The 16019-nt window shown below is 37.8% G+C and overlaps 1 protein-coding gene across 1 annotated transcript in view; it reads left to right on the top strand.

Moving 5' to 3' along the window:
* Window positions 1–116: 116 nt before the first annotated feature.
* The window catches only part of LOC129745335 (sodium-coupled monocarboxylate transporter 1-like), a 35042-nt gene continuing 19139 nt past the window's right edge, over window positions 117–16019 (top strand). The window contains exon 1 of the mRNA XM_055738341.1: window positions 117–316. The gene's annotated coding sequence lies outside the window, so the exon portion shown is untranslated. The remainder of the gene's footprint in view (window positions 317–16019) is intronic.

The following is a 16019-nucleotide window of genomic DNA, read 5'->3' as shown; positions in this document are numbered from 1 at the left end:
TGCCTTTGAATTCATTGAAATGAGAAATGAACGTCATCATCCCCTGTTCATCATTATGTTCTCTTGGGGTTTTTGTTCATTTTGCGCATGTAAACGTGGTAAACTAATGGGTGCGATGGGTGTGATGCACGGAAAAAGCAACCAGCTAAAGGTTTGCAGACGGCCTTCATCAATCAAGGTGTAAAGTGTAAACAAAGGTTTCGAGTGGAGTTTTGTGTTGCATGTGAATAGTTGTAATCAGGATACTGCCTAATTGAAGTGATTGCTGTTCGACTTTGGAATATCAAGACCAGCACAGATATTTCAGTGCCATCAAGTAAGTAGTCCTCTTACATAGCTCACAAACGATATGGCTATCCCTAATGTGTCAATGTCGTCAATGACTGTTCATTTACATCGGTCATCGTATTTTTTCGATTTTTGCATTGCATAATTTTGATCATTTTGAAGACCTACTGTGATGAACACCATTCATCATATTGAACATGGACAGCGGTTTAAAGTGCTTAACAGGCACTTAGAATTAAAAATAAATTGTTCAATAATAATATATAATAATAATGATACTTTAACAGCTGCTATTCGTAAACTGACCCATGCGCAGTTTCATCATTTTTCAGATTATCTTAAAAATCGTTTTTATTTTGATAGCAGAATTGTCGAGCTTATTTCTAAAATCCCGCGTGAACTTTCATTACGTCGTATGAAACAATATGTAAACAAGGAGTTATTACGAAAAAAAAAAAAAATACAAAAACTGACCTAAATTAGTCGCATCTTCTTTCCATTTAGAATATTTGTAGCCTGGACAACATGCATACTTTAAAACTTTGAATTCAACTCATTCAATTCAGCGCCAATATTGATTGAACAATACAGGGTAGATCTATGAAATATGATTCGCATTTTTATTAAATCATGATGTTTTTAAAATTTATTAAGTATACAAAAAATTGTGTAACTGTCATATATTGCATATATTGCAAAAAAAAAAATTGTGCACTGATAGCGACATCTTTTGGATGTTAGTCCATTTACGAATTTGGTTTGGAACTTAGGTTGGTATTCTCACACACGTTTTGAGCTCCAGCTCGAACTCTGTTTTCTGTGGTATCAGTTCAACCGCCTTTCTTCCCAGCCATGCGTGCGATTCCTTCAGTCTGCTATAGGAAGGCAGATTTCGAGAGCACAACCTGGAGAGCAATGGATTTTGTCTGGGCTAAGTTCTCCCGGAGGCATGGGTGGCAAAACTCCTCAGATCGGCTTGTCCAGTGAAAGAGAGTGCAATTTTTTTCGTCTGCTCCCCCAATCGGTGCGGGGAGAGATAAATCGCACTGAAATGAAGAGTGAGATTGTCAACACATAAGAGTGAGTGAGAGCATTCACATCCGCTGATCAAGAGAATTCCCTTCTCCGGAAAAAATCAGTTGCGCAATGTGCTGAGGAGAATTCGAGAGCTAACTCAGTTTATTCTTGGTACGTTCACGAGAAAGGATGCTACTTTCCGAATAAAAGCTCCCAGCGGTGTCCTGATTTTCTAGAAGCCGTTCTGATCTTAATTGCAATTGATTTTGTAATAAAAACAGTTTAACCTCTTAAACCAATGATAATCTTCGGTTCAGGTGATATTTGAACGGTGTCTTTCGGTATAAACTAAAAGCCCCCAAACTTCATATCTCTTCTGTTGCATAAATTAAGGCGTATACTGCACCGCTATTTCGCCTTAATTTATGCAATCTAAGAAGAGCTGCATTTCATTTCCTGGTTTTTGTTCTTCGCGGTGTCCTGATTTTTTGATGAAACCACCTGTCACCTATTCTTCGAACGCTATCTTTTGCAAAAAAAAGAGTTCAAAACAGCTAACAGCAGTGGGCATGGTAGCGGAGTAGAAATTGTTTATATTTTTTCTACGTTGTGTGGTGGGAGTCTAAATAATTGTTTCCTTCTTTACTCTGAGGTGTATGACTGAAACACAGGGCGCTCTTTGTTTAGAATTCTCTTTCTCCCACTCGGATGCAAATGCTCTCACACTTGCCGTCCGAGTCACTTACAGCGCGTGTAAACTCGGGTAACGAGTGGAGCACGATCAGCGAAAGAGGATTACACTCGGAAGCCGAACTGAAAACAGTGTTGGTTTCTCCCGGCTCTTTGTTGTTTGAGAAGAGCCGACCAACCCTGCCCGGAGGGTTGTGTGTAGCTGTTGACTCCAGGGGTGTCAGGTGTCCTGATTTTTCAGGATTTGTCCTGATTTTTAAGAGGCCGTCCTGATTTTTCAAAAACGCTTGAATTGTCCTGATTTTTGAAAAATGACATTTAAAATGTCCTGATTTGTCCTGATTTTTGAAAAATATCCAAACTTTAACTAAATTTATTGTTAAATGGTGAGAAAATCAAACAAATCTTCTATAAAATAGTTAAACTAACTTAACCGATGATAATCTTTGTTTCAAATGATGTTTAAATAGTGTTCTTCAATGTTAACTTCAGGACATAGAAAGTTCTTCTCGCTGTAGTTGCATAACTTTAGGCATTTTCAGCACCTGTATTTCGCCTTTAGTTATGCAATCTAACAGAGCTGCATGTTATTTTCATCAATTTAGTGGTGTCCTGATAAATCCTGATTTTTATCATCGCGGTGTCCTGATTTTTATCAAAACCACTTGGCACCCCTGGTTGACTCGCTTGCTACAAAACGTTTGAAAATCTGGTCGAACTTCGACATCTTTTTGTAAATTCGGAAAACGTTGTTACAAATTTTTGAAAAACGTCATAAAAAGCATACGAATTGTTTTTAACCTTTTACTGTGTGTATAAAAAGTAGGCAGTTTTGATGAAATTTTTAACGGATTAGATGCAAAGGATTTCTTATTTGTTCCAGAATCAAAGAGATTTCACCAGGCTTCCGAAAAGTACAGCTTTGCTATGACAGCTTTTTTCTTGCCAAACAAACCGTCTCGGTTTTCCTTTTACCACTCGGTTCGCTGCTGTACCGTCGGTAACGAATCGAACACTTCGGCTACATCGCACACGTGCGACAACCCAGGCTGTATCTGAACAATCGGCTTAAAGCATGCGTTGCCGAAAATGTTGTGCTTTAAGCTGTAGCGAACCCAACCGACAGTTCTGTTTTCATCCGTTCATGCCTCCTGTTTCGAAAATAATTTCATCCTAACTGTCGGCTGCAGGGCGTGACAGTTTTGGGCAGGACTGTCACGGGTGACTGTCGTGCACATACCGTACCCATGCCCGATCGTATGCGCTGCTGCTCGGTTCGAATAGATCGCACGAGCCATATATTCACACCGAGCAGCAGCATACGACCAAGGCGTAACGGGATGTGTGGTGCCGGTGCAGGTTAGGCGAAAAGGGGAGGGGAGGGTGATTGGGGTGATCACCACCCGCAGTAGCTTCAACCAGAAAGGAAAATACATTCGTTCGAAATTAACTCGGCCCGAGCGAATCTCGGCTACAGTCGGACGTAGTAAGTAGTACTGTCATGCGAAATTCAACGCATTGAAAACTGTCACGAAGATTTTCCCAAAACTGTCACGGAGCTTATTAAAAAACTTTCATACCCACGAACAAACTCTCGCACGAGGTAAAACAAGGCATCGCTGTACATCGCACGACCGTTTTTTTTTTAAACTGTCGGGGAAGAAATATTCGGGAAGCTTTCATCGAGGTGCATGTGCGACGTTCGCAAGAATACTGTCGTTCGCCAGTACTTTTCAGAAGCCTGGATTTCACTAAAGGGGCGGCTAAAGAAGAAAAATTTCTTGTGACTTCTTGTCTTAAAAAAAGTTTCGAGCTAACAAAAAATGTTCATTTTTATTTGATCGGCTCTGTTTCACTTAAAAAATAAATGACATCTGTAGTAAATTCTCGCCATACGTAATTTCATTTGAATTTTAAGTGATGGGTCAAGTGAATTCACTTAAGTGACCGGTCAAGTGAATTAAACTATGAAATTCGAGTGAAATTTATCTGAGTTTCTAAGTAAGTTTCTAGTTAATTATCTCACGCGTTTATAAATAAAAGAACATTTATAGAACACCACTTCGATTTCAAATACTTACATTACGCTTTCACCATAAATTTATTGATTGGAAAATTCCATCGTAATCCCAAGGCAGATCGGTTACTGCGGATAGTGCGACTTCCAAATCTTCCCTGCTGCAAACCAGAAAATCTGTCCAGTTCAACCCACAAGCTGAAACATGATAACCTTTAAATAACTTTTCCTTACATCACGTTTAACACAAACTACCGCCAAAACCGCCTAGTAAAGAATTGGGAAAATCCAAATCCAGCATAAGCTTTAAACGCTGCTCTTTAGAATTTGCCATTTTGAACTCTGAGAATAAACACAACCGACCCGACATTCACTTGAAATTCAAGTGATGGGGAAGTGAATATTTTTTCTCACTTCAAATTCAAGTGACGACTGAAGTGAATGTGGATGTATTCACTTGAAATTTAAGTGACTGCCAAGTGAAATGTATATGTCGCACTTGAATGGAAGAAAATCACTGGATCCTTGTTTTTAAGTGAAAAATCATGTGTATTTTAAGAGTGGTTTGGGTTCAGTGTAGTGTAACTTTATGACAATTTTTAAAAATCGCTATACACAACAAAAATTATTTCCTGTAAAATTACGCAAATGTCCTGTAACAAAAAGGAGCAGGACATTTACCGTAATTTTACAGGTCGAATAACAAATTACGTGACATTTAATTTTCAGTGTACAACTTTTTTACAGGACATTTGCTGTAATAATAAATGATAAGGCATGATGATGAGGCACAATTTTCCCGTATGTTTGGATACCGTGTCGCTATTAAGCCTACCCCCATTCTGAATAGTCAATTTTTTTTCTGTGTACAGTAAGGTTTTTTTTACACTGATATATGTACCGCGTAAAAAAACCGTGTTAATTCCAGAAAATCGTGTAAAAAACCGTGCTAATTCCCGAAAACCGTGTAAAAAAAAACTTTGCTAATTCCCGAAAACCGTGTAAAAAAACCATTCAAATTCTGCAGATCTGAAATTTGAAACAATAAGACATGTAACTTGTAACATTTAAGACCTGAGACCTGAGACCTGAGACGACTTGAGACTTTAGACATGACACCTGAGACCTGAGTCTAGGGACCTGAGATCTGAGACCTGAGACCTAAAGAATGAGACCAAAGACATGGGACATTGACATTAGACCTGAGATTTGAAACCTAAGACATAAAACACGAGACCTGAGATCTGAGGCATGGGACATGAGACCTGAGATTCGAGATTTAACATATGACACCTGAGTTCGCTAGACCAAGCTACTAGTATTAGTCTGTGCAACTAGTGTCAATACTGGTAGAAATAATCTACTTGTACTACGTTGTACAAGCTTGTATCAAGTAACTGCAATTTGCAGTCTGCAGTCTGCAAAAACAAATTCTCATCAATTTCAACCCTTTTAATAATCAGGTCGCAAGTTAAAATCGATCTTACATATTTTCTGTCGGTGCTACACTTTTTTTCATCACCTACAAGTCAAACCCTTTCACTAGAGGGGTCGCATGTTGAAATCGGAGCTAAACTAATTTCTCGCGGTACCAACACTAGTAGCTTGTCTCAGGTCTCAGGTCTAAAGTCTCGTGACTCAGGTCTCATGTCTCATGTTTCATGGCTCTTGTCTTATGCCTCAGGTCTCATGTCTTATGTCTCAGGTCTCATGTCGCATGTCTTTTTTCTCAGGTCTCAAGAATCATGTCTCTTAAATTGTCTTATGTCTCAGAACTCTGGTCTTATGTTACAGGTCTCTTGTCTCCGGTCTCAGGTCCAAAGTCTCATGTCTCAGGTCTCATGTTTTATGGCTCTTGTCTCGTGCCTCAGGTCCCATGTCTTATGTCTCATGTCTCATATCTCATGTCACATGTCTCAGCTCTTATGTCTCTTGTCTCAGGTCTTAAGTCTCATGTCTCAGGTCTCCTGTCTCAGGTCTCATGTCTCAGGTCTCATGTCTCAGGTCTCATTTTTCATGGTTCTTGTCTCATGACTCAGGTCTCATGTATTCTATTTTATGTCTCATGCTGAGGTCTCATGTCTAATATCTCTTGTCTCAGGCAGGGAAGCAAATCGAACAGATCTGATGATGATAACTGGTTTATCACTTGTGTTGCACTTAGCGATAAATATGAGAACGTGATAACTTCTCATCCCATTCCAATAGTGGGCATCAGATTTCTTGATGTGCGCCCCGTGCAATTGTTGGTATTTTTTGTTGGTGCGTCTAGCGGTCGGGTCGGCCCGGCACCTTGTGCATCAACCAATTGTTGGTGTCCTCCTTGGGTGCCAGCAAATTGTTGGTGCTTATCCTTAACGTTACAAGAGACGATAAATTTGAATCGGAATGCACAACTTATCGAGAGCAAAATTGAAGTTGATAAGCGCTAGGTATAGTGTTCTTGCGGATGGAAATCTCTCTCACAGGTGTTTTGATCTGCAAATTCTATCGGAGGATGACGATTTTTGGATTCCCTGGTCTCAGGCCCCAGATCTCAGGTCTCATGTCTCGTGTCTCAGATCTCATATCTCAGGTTTCCGGTCTCAGGTCTCAGGTCTCATGTATCATGTTCTTAGTGTCAGAGCTAAGATTTTCCCAACTTCAAAAAGATTCTAAGTGTTTTCCTTTGAAATGGGCTTATTTTCTCTCCAAAACCGTGTTAATTCGCAAAATCCGTGTTAAAAACTGTGTTAATTCCCGAAAACCGTTTTAAAAAACCGTGTATAAAAACCTTGGAAAGTGATCCCTCTGTAAACCTCTTTCTTCCCCTTTCTTAAATTACGCTTATAGTTGAGTTTAGCGTCTATTACTGTCCTACTGTCCTCCTCCCCTGCTAAACCTAGTAAAATTAACTAAATTTAAACACACTTGCCACAAACAAATTGTAAAAGTAAACGGCTTTCAATAAACTACAGCAAATTTAAAGGATTTGAAAAATAATTTTGTCACATAAGAGCTTTCCCAAGCAACCAAAAGTTCGGATAACATTCCTCTATCAGGTTTGATCATCTTAATCGAGTATGCTAATACAACTTCTTTTCGGCTCAATTTTTAAGTAGTTAAACAAACTTTAAAGTTGACAAAAGTTCGCATAAATCGCCAAACAGCTTCAAAATCCACTTTATAAGCAGCATAAAAAATCGGAAAAATTACTCTTTCGCTCCTTTAATTGCCTTCTCAAGTCCGCTAATTTGATTTATATTAATCAACCATATTTGTTACTAACTCACAAAACATTTAAATAACATGTTCTTACCAAGCCTCGAACCCGAGCTCACCGCTTGAAAGTCGAGATCCATACTTGCTGCTCTATATGAACATCAACGATTTTACTCGATGTGATGATTTTCTTTCAAACGACTTTCAGGCAGGCTTCGGACTCACAAAAGAGCCCAACGCACGCGGAGTAAAAATTCTCTTTCATCTTTGAGCGGCATTCTATAAAGAGAAAGAGTGATCGTTCGCCTCAATCCTAAAGTTATCTTAGAGAGTTCTTGCCGCCTCCCACACTGCTCTTGCAGAGAAATGAGTTCTCTTTGCGTGCGTCTCCCAGGGAGCACTCCAAGGGAGATGCTTTTGTGCTAACAAATGTTCAGTCATTTTCGTTTGTTCAGCTCGCGCATTGGTACCGTTTCAAAATAGTGAAAAATGAACAGTTTAAAAGAAATTGATATCAAATCCAAGTTTACTGAACGGCAAGGACCTGATGGAAAAAAAATTGTGCTTTGCAACCTGTGTGGGGACTTATCCAGAGTGTTTACGTTTCATTCGAAATATAACCTCGCACGTCATCTGAAAAATAGTCACCGGAAAGAAGCTGAAGAAATGGGACTGTTGAAAAAAGATGATTCCTTGGTGCCAGCATCTTCATCCAAACGGAATAAAATAGTTGTGGACTTGGATCGCGAAACATATTTTTTGTCATTGGTAGGTTGGGTGACGGAATGTAACATTCCGTTGAATTTTTTCAACAAACCGAGTGCCCGGAAAATTTTGCATCGATTAGACGATGGTTTGAAAATCCCTCACACCAATAGTAGGAATGTATCCGTTAAAGTTTTGGAAGTTGCAACAAAAATAAAACAATACATTGGCAATGAAATGAAAAACAAAATGTATTGTTTAAAAGCGGACATTGCCAGTCGTCGGGGAAGAACAGTTTTGGGAATCAACGCCCAAACCATAGGCGCCTCTTCCATCGAGGTAAGAACACTTGCCATGGTTGAGAGATTTTCGAGAAACACCGCTGATTCCATCGTGACCGACATTTTAAATGTCCTCAGGGATTACGACCTCGATCTGAGAAATATGTACGCTCTTACAACCGACAATGGGTCAAACTTTTTGAAGGCTTCCACTATTTTGAAAGAAATAGTTGGGAATGCCGAATCAAAATCACAGGAATCAGGATCTGATTTGGAAGAACTTCCAGAATCAGAAAATGATGTAGGCCAAGAGAAAGAAAATGATGATTCAGAGTACGAAATGGAAATTGAAGAACTGGATTGGTAAGTCACTTTAGAATATCTTGATTTATGTTTAACTATTTTACATTTTTTTATTTCTCAGTGATCGTATGCTGGACGAAGCATATTTTCATGACATCGCTTCTGAAGTAAGCCCTGACCAACATGACGAACTGCCGTCCATTGAAGATAATAACCATTTCACTGGAGTCAAATGCGCAGCTCATGATGTGCAGCTGGCTGTCTACGATATTTTAAAGAAACCATCAACAGATTCCTCGCTAAAGTTAGACAGCTTGTAAAACTAATGCGAACACAACCATATAGGAACGCCTTTCGATTAGATAAAACGAAAAAACTCCCTTTTTATGATGGTGATACCCGTTGGGGCTCATCTTACCTCATGGCGGAATGTATTAAAGGCGGAAAAGATTTCATAACTGAAATGCTTACAACGCAAGCCATTTGGACCGCAATTTTGGGATTGCGTTGAAAACTTTGTCACAGCCACCAAGCCACTGTACATATTAACGAAAAGAATACAGGAAGAGGCTTTGGTGTGTGGATCTTTTTTTCTGTTCTGCAAAGAGTGTGTCCTGGAATTAGAGGACATCAACACCCTTCTTGCTAATCAACTGAAGGAAGCCATGTTCAAACGCCAAAGCCTTTGGTTGGACAACGATGCTTTTCTAGCATCATTGTATGTGGATCTGCGTCTAGCTTCATTCGATCCACCGGTTTTGTCATCGGCAAAAAAAGAACGAGCAATTGTAAGTATAACAATAACTAAAAAATCGTTGTATATCTTCCAATGTTCATTTATTGTTTGCAGCAACACTTATTAGCCACCTGGATGACTTTAAAAGACCTCCTGGATTGTCCGGTAACAGATACCGTACGTGCTGAATCCGTCGAAGCATCAGGTTCCTCATCAATCTAACCCGAGTCGAACAGCTGTTAAAAACAAATTCAAGAACGAAATCTGCCAATGAAAATATTGAGAATAGGATCCGTCGAATCTGGTTGGAACCCGCACTGAATCTTCAGGAGGATATAATTCAGTGGTGGATTAAGCACAAAAGAACGGACCCTGAATTGGCTAATTTATGCCTCACAGCACTTCAATTACCTTGCACACAAGTGAGCGTGGAAAGGTGTTTTAATAGTCTTGGCCAAATTTTAACTCTAAACCGCCAGAATCTGGGATCCATAAAGCTGGAAACTCTTTTATTTGTTAAAGCTAATCACGACATCACACAAAGATATGATTTTAAAATTGATTTTTAGCTGTCTCACTGTTTTTTTTTTCAAAGTATTTTTTACCATTTTTTCCCTAAAGCACTTTCCTTATGTACATATGTAAATATTTTTATTGATTTTTTTGTTTGGAATAAAATAATTACAAAAAGCCTAAAAGATTTTTTGTTTGACACTTAACTTCAGCTTACACCAGATGGCAAATAGAAAAGATAAACTTTTGCATGTTGATCGAGAAAAGATTATGTAAAATACAAACATCGTTTCTATAGGAACGTCTTACATTAAAAAAGAACAAGAATATGTGATTTGGTTCTTATGATAATGTACATATTATGCCTGCAGAAAAAATCCAAATTATGAGCGCTAATAATCATAGCAGCTTTGCCTTCTAGCGACACGTTGCATACGTCGCGACGTTGAAAATAATAACGACGCACCGCAAGTTTCCCAGGAGACCTGGAGCATGTGATTGATGTCCTAAGGAAAATGTACAGTAAATAACATAAACAATGTTCGAGTACTACACCGAAATCGCCTACTGGACTGGAAAAGAAAAACAAACCTGCGAATGACAGAAATCTCGCTAGTAAAAAAGCGTCGCTAGTCCTACTGTCGCTATTCGGTTTGGTGCTATACACATAATATAATTGCCTTCACAGCGGCATTCAAAAGCATCGCGACGCTTTTAAGACTCAAACTATTTGCCTCTAGCAAGGCATGAAATCAACCTGCATACTACGATATCCACATGTTGTTTTTATTTCATTCATACAACTTATATACAACAGATCATGGGATTTCATAACTTACTTGCTATGATGAGAATAACACATTAGCTGAAAGCACGTGGTGAGAAGAGATTATTTGAATGATGTTGATCACATCAGGCCATGCGTTTCACCATTCTTATATTTAAACGCACCGCGATGCTTATATTTCAAATGCATCGCGATGCTTGCATATCAACGACGTTTCATATTCGAATTTATTATGAATTTGATTGTCATTCACAAACATCACTTTACAGCATGATTAGTTTTGTATTGAATTTTGGTTTACAAACATCACTTTAAGGTAGGGTTGGTTTGAGCGAAAGGAATTCTAACTTCGAACACAAACCAGTTAGCTTCAAGCGTTTCCAAAATGAGTCTAAAAAAAGCAAATGCGTTTAATGGAAATACTAACTATTTAATTCTATTAAAACCATGCTTAAGAACATGAGAGCTTAGGCCCTGAAGGCATTTCCAATTTGATTGAAGTCATCTTGTTCTTTCCCCTCAGCAGCATTTCGGTTAGAGTTGATTATTGTCTGTAACAACTATCGTAGCTAGAAATTCCAAGACAAAATTGTCTGCACTTAATAATCTTGCACAGGCGTCGAGCAGTTTTCAATGGACATATGAATGTATCTGAAACTATATTGATTCTTTCAACGACTACAAAAATTAACTGTACGATGTATGAACTTTATTGTTTACTAAATTTGGATGTGTTATCAAATTGCAAACTCCTACTTTGATGATACCTTATGCATTTATGCCTTTCAAATCGACCAACTGCTAACAAATTTGGGTTTACTTTTGCATGTGATCGAGAGAGATGCATATATAATTTCAGCCAATTTTTGACAGAATTTGTTAATATATCTGAAGGAGTAAAGGGTTGCTTTCATTTCAATCCGCAATGTTCTATGTAGTTTTTGTTGGATTTAAAACATCTTAAAAGCTACAATTGCGTGTCTCATCTTCTAGTCTGTGCTTTTATTCGGATATCGATTGAGTTGGAGCTTATATTTAAATAAAATTTAAATTCAATTTTGTATTAATTTTTTAATTTACATTCCGGATCAACCAAACCACATAAGCGTTCTGAAAAAGAATCAAAACGAAATAATTAAAATAATAAGTTTTATTATCAATTATAATATAAATGTAAGCAATTTTTGAAAGTTTGCTTTCTTGGTATTTCTTACTTTTTTGGTTTTTGAAATCTAACGCTTGCTCAACATTTTGAGTACATTCATCGGCTTAATTTATCAAAATAACTTATTTCGACTCGAAAAGAAACTTAACATTAGAATGTAAAAATTGAAAAGCAAGAAAACAAAACGATTGCTCGTACACCGTGCCCGCGCTGATAAGAATAATTCAATTCAATTTTGGCTGCTTTGAAGCGAGACACAACCAGAGCAGCCATATAAGCTAGATGTATCTCGAACGCAGCGCCACTCGCTACACTAAAGGAGGCCTCTTAAAGAAAAGCTCTGAGGGAGCAAAGATAAGCTCCTAGAGAGCATTGAGTGGCTAGCTCACTTCAGCGTGTCTTATGTAAGAGAAAAGAAAGAGTTTCTTAACCGGCTCATTCGGAGTGTGTGAGTTCCTCCTCATAGAGAAGCTTCACTCCCGCTCTAATGAAGCGCACCTCAGGATGCAGACGAAGCCTGCTTTCAGGTTCTTAATTTCTACTTAATTCCCACTTTCAAGTTGTTAAAAAGTTCTTCTGGAACTAAATGTGTACTTCACATTGTTTTCCCCCAAGTAACGAAGCGTTTATTTATGAAAACACGTGTTGAAGTTCGAAAAAAGTAGATTTAAGCCTTTAAATCTACTTCAAAGTTTCTATATTGCGAAGTTGCTTCTGAACGTCCGTTGGAACTAATTAAAAACTTTCAAGTTTACAAAATAGTACAACAGAGATTTTTTACGAACTATTGAGCTGTACAATAAAACTTGCAACCCTTTGATAGCTACTTGATTTTGAAAAAAAAATGAGAAGTACGTAACAAGTAGATTGTTTTTTTTTCATACAAATTTTAAAGTTCCCAAAAAGTAGAAACAGAAACCAAAACAGTAGGGAAGAGTGGGGATACTTGATCCCCTTTTTTTAATTTTACCAAATCTTTTCGGAAAAATTTAGCAACTCACCGTCTTTGACATTTTCTGACAGCTTGTAACTTCAAGTTTCTATGCTCCAAATATTAGAACGATACTTGAACCCGTTGATAAGCTAGAAGCATTTTCGTGAGAGTAAAAAAATTGCGATTTTTCTGAAGTTAGGGGAGACTTGATCCCCTTTTGAAGGAGACTTGATCTTTTATTCAGGAAGCCCTAATCCTTGTATAAAAATCAAACAAAACCCCAAGATAGAATGTTAATTGACTATTTTGGTCATGTTTGTTCTCATTTCACAATTTATAGCAGACATAAGAAGAAAATTCTATAACTTTGTCTCAACGCTAATAATACTGCATACCTCAAGGCGCTATTTTTTATAATAATTTAAATTAATTATTTTTGCTCATTTCTTCAGACAATTGTTTGATAAATATTAGTTTTTGGATAAATATTAGTAATTTCGTAATCAGTAATCATAATGATCAATTCAGAAGAAGAATATGCCGTTTGGAAGGGGGATCAATTGTACCCAACTCTAAGGGATCAATTGTACCCATATTCAACATTTTAGAAAACTTTTCCTGAAAAAAGTTGAGAGTTTTCCATTGCTTTGAAAATATGGCATTATGAAGTTCATTTTACGCTCGAACGATTGATACATTGGAACAAATATTTTTTTCATAATTTTCCCATGTAAGGAACATTTTAAAGTGAAGAAAAAAGATCTGCAAGTAACATTTGGTAAAATTTTTCAAACAAAGCTCAATTACTCAAACAATTATTTTTTTAAAATTTTGTAAACTGCAAGCATTGTTATTTTGCTCATTTTGGCACATTTTTCTAGAACATTTGATCTTTGTAAGACATTCCAGTTTCGAGATATAGCTAAGGAATCAAGTATCCCCAGGGATCAAGTATCCTCATTCTCCCCTACTTTAAAGCTTTTTTGAGTATTGGCTGAACTTGAATCTCTTGAATCTCGATATTGGCCCTTATTCTGCGCCGCGAGTGACGTGACAGTTGGCGAGTCACCCCACCGTCACTCGACTCTTGTCACCTTATTCCGACAGTCGGTTTAAGTGAGGTGAGAGCAAGTGACAGATACTCATTCCGAGCTGAGTGACTGGATGAACCCATCTAGCATAATGGCGAAATTTGCTCTGATTGTGTTGTGCCGGTGTTTACGATTCGGTTTTTGAAAATTGAATTTAAAAACAACGAGTGAAAATTGTGCCCTGTCTTGGACAATTATCGGATTGTACGGTGTTAGCAAGCTGATCAAGTTGAAAAAAAGGACAAATTTGGCTACAAAAGTTGGAAATTCCAGCCCAGTCCGGATTTCAGAAACAGCATCAAACTGGAGCAACAAAAATTCGAACAACATGCAAGGGCGACTGCTGTCTCACAAACCGGTGCGCAAAAAGGCTTCCAAGTATCTGCGACAACCTTAGAGCAAACGCACCAATAAGTGAGTATACGCGGCCCGGTTTTGCTCATTTCAGCGGACCGGTTTTGGGATACACACTCTTTCGCGCACCGGGCGGTAGCATAATTATTTTTAAATTTAGCATTGCACTGAGAAAACTTTTGAAGAAAATCTTAATCTTAAATTAATACGGACCGAGTGAATTTTCGGAGTCGTCCACCAAACGGCTCTTCTTATGTTACATGATCATTTTTGGTCATAAGTTATGACTCATAACATACGATGCTTCGAGTTTGTTTATCTGAAATTGAGTGAGAGAGTCCTGAACAATATAAAATACAAAATAAATAACTCACCATCAGAACCAGCAATTGCACTTTTTCGTTCAATTCCTTGATAAACCCGAAAAAATGTAACGAAATTGCGAATTCAACTGGTTATTAAAAAAAATCCATCCACAATTTTAATCTCATACACATTTTTTCTTAAAATGAATATCAACAAACATACACACGCTGCGACGTCGTTTGTTTAATTCTGCTTAAATCTTTAACTTCTTTTTCCAACCAACGTGCTGACTGAAATAGTTGCTGTTCCGAAAAACTGGGTCCCATTAGTTGCAAACTTATTGAGAGACCTCGTTTCGAAAGCCGAATTGGTAGGGACAGTAATGGAATGCCACCCATACGCTTGGATACAAAAATCCTGCACAGCGCACTGGTCTCGATTATTATTACTCCGAGAAAAATCCTTGAAGCTTCACTCAAGGTTGTGAAAGTCAGTAAAATGTTTACTACACGGGATGCACAATCAAAATTTTCACAAAGCAATCGTCGGACTTGAAGGGCTTTTCGGAAATATTTCATGGAATTAGTTTTTGCGAAATAAAAAAAAAGTTTCCGCTTTCCGTTCGTTTGTTTAATTCTGCTTAAAACGGTAGAATTTTTTCAGTGCATGTTTGATCTCGCCCCTTTCTAGTGAGCAAATTTGGTGATTTTGTCGGTCCCGACGGCAACGGCCCTATTTTGCTCACCTTCATACTAACCCCCGGTGCGGTATGGAAGTGATTAAACTCGTGAGCATTTTCACTTTGCTCGCGATTGCTGCGGATGCCCTTAGCAGCTATTTCAGGTTGGAAAAATAAGTTACTTCTTTTAATCGATAATAATTTTTAATAATTAATATTTTAGGTTTCCCGAAATGAGGAAAACAGGTTATTTTAGTGATTATCGTTTTGGCTATGGAAACAATGAGCCGTATCATCGGTGTTCAGGTTCGTCTTGCGCTTTTCGATGGAATTCTTTCGTTCTTTATACGGCGGAAGAAGATACCGGTGGTGACGATTAAAAAGACGATCTGTGGGATTTAAAACCGAATCTTTAATGAGACCGAAAATACCGATGTATGTATGTGATCTGAGATTTAAGTGACGGCTTCCCCCAGCGACGGGAATGTGTTCCGAAAAAGGGTAGGGTTAATAGTGGCACGTTATCCAAACAAACGGGAAATGGTGCCCTATAATATTGGATTAATGGAACATGATTTGAATCTGATACAAATAAAGATCAAGTAAAATGATTCAATGTGTTTGTTCAATTAACTTAACCATAAGTCCATAAGTCGGTTTCATGGAGACACTTTTTAAAGAACTTGCTGAATGCAATCAATTAACTGTTATTGTTTACATCATATTCAATTTTATTAAACAAGATAATTTTTGGATTGGAATTTCGATACTAAAATCAAGGCCCTAGCTGCAGATTCCAATTAACATTCCAGGTTCAGATTTTAGATAAAATTCAATCGAATTTGCATATTAATATTCCGATTGCAAAATGCAAAACCCAGAATCCGTTTTTGATTGCACTTTTTTAATTTCAATTTTAAAAGCTTCAAATGAGGTTGAAAACTAATAAAAC

This window comes from Uranotaenia lowii, chromosome 2 (assembly GCF_029784155.1).
Source record: "Uranotaenia lowii strain MFRU-FL chromosome 2, ASM2978415v1, whole genome shotgun sequence".
Taxonomy (NCBI): Eukaryota; Metazoa; Arthropoda; class Insecta; order Diptera; family Culicidae; genus Uranotaenia; species Uranotaenia lowii.
This window is presented reverse-complemented; position numbering and strand designations above follow the sequence as displayed.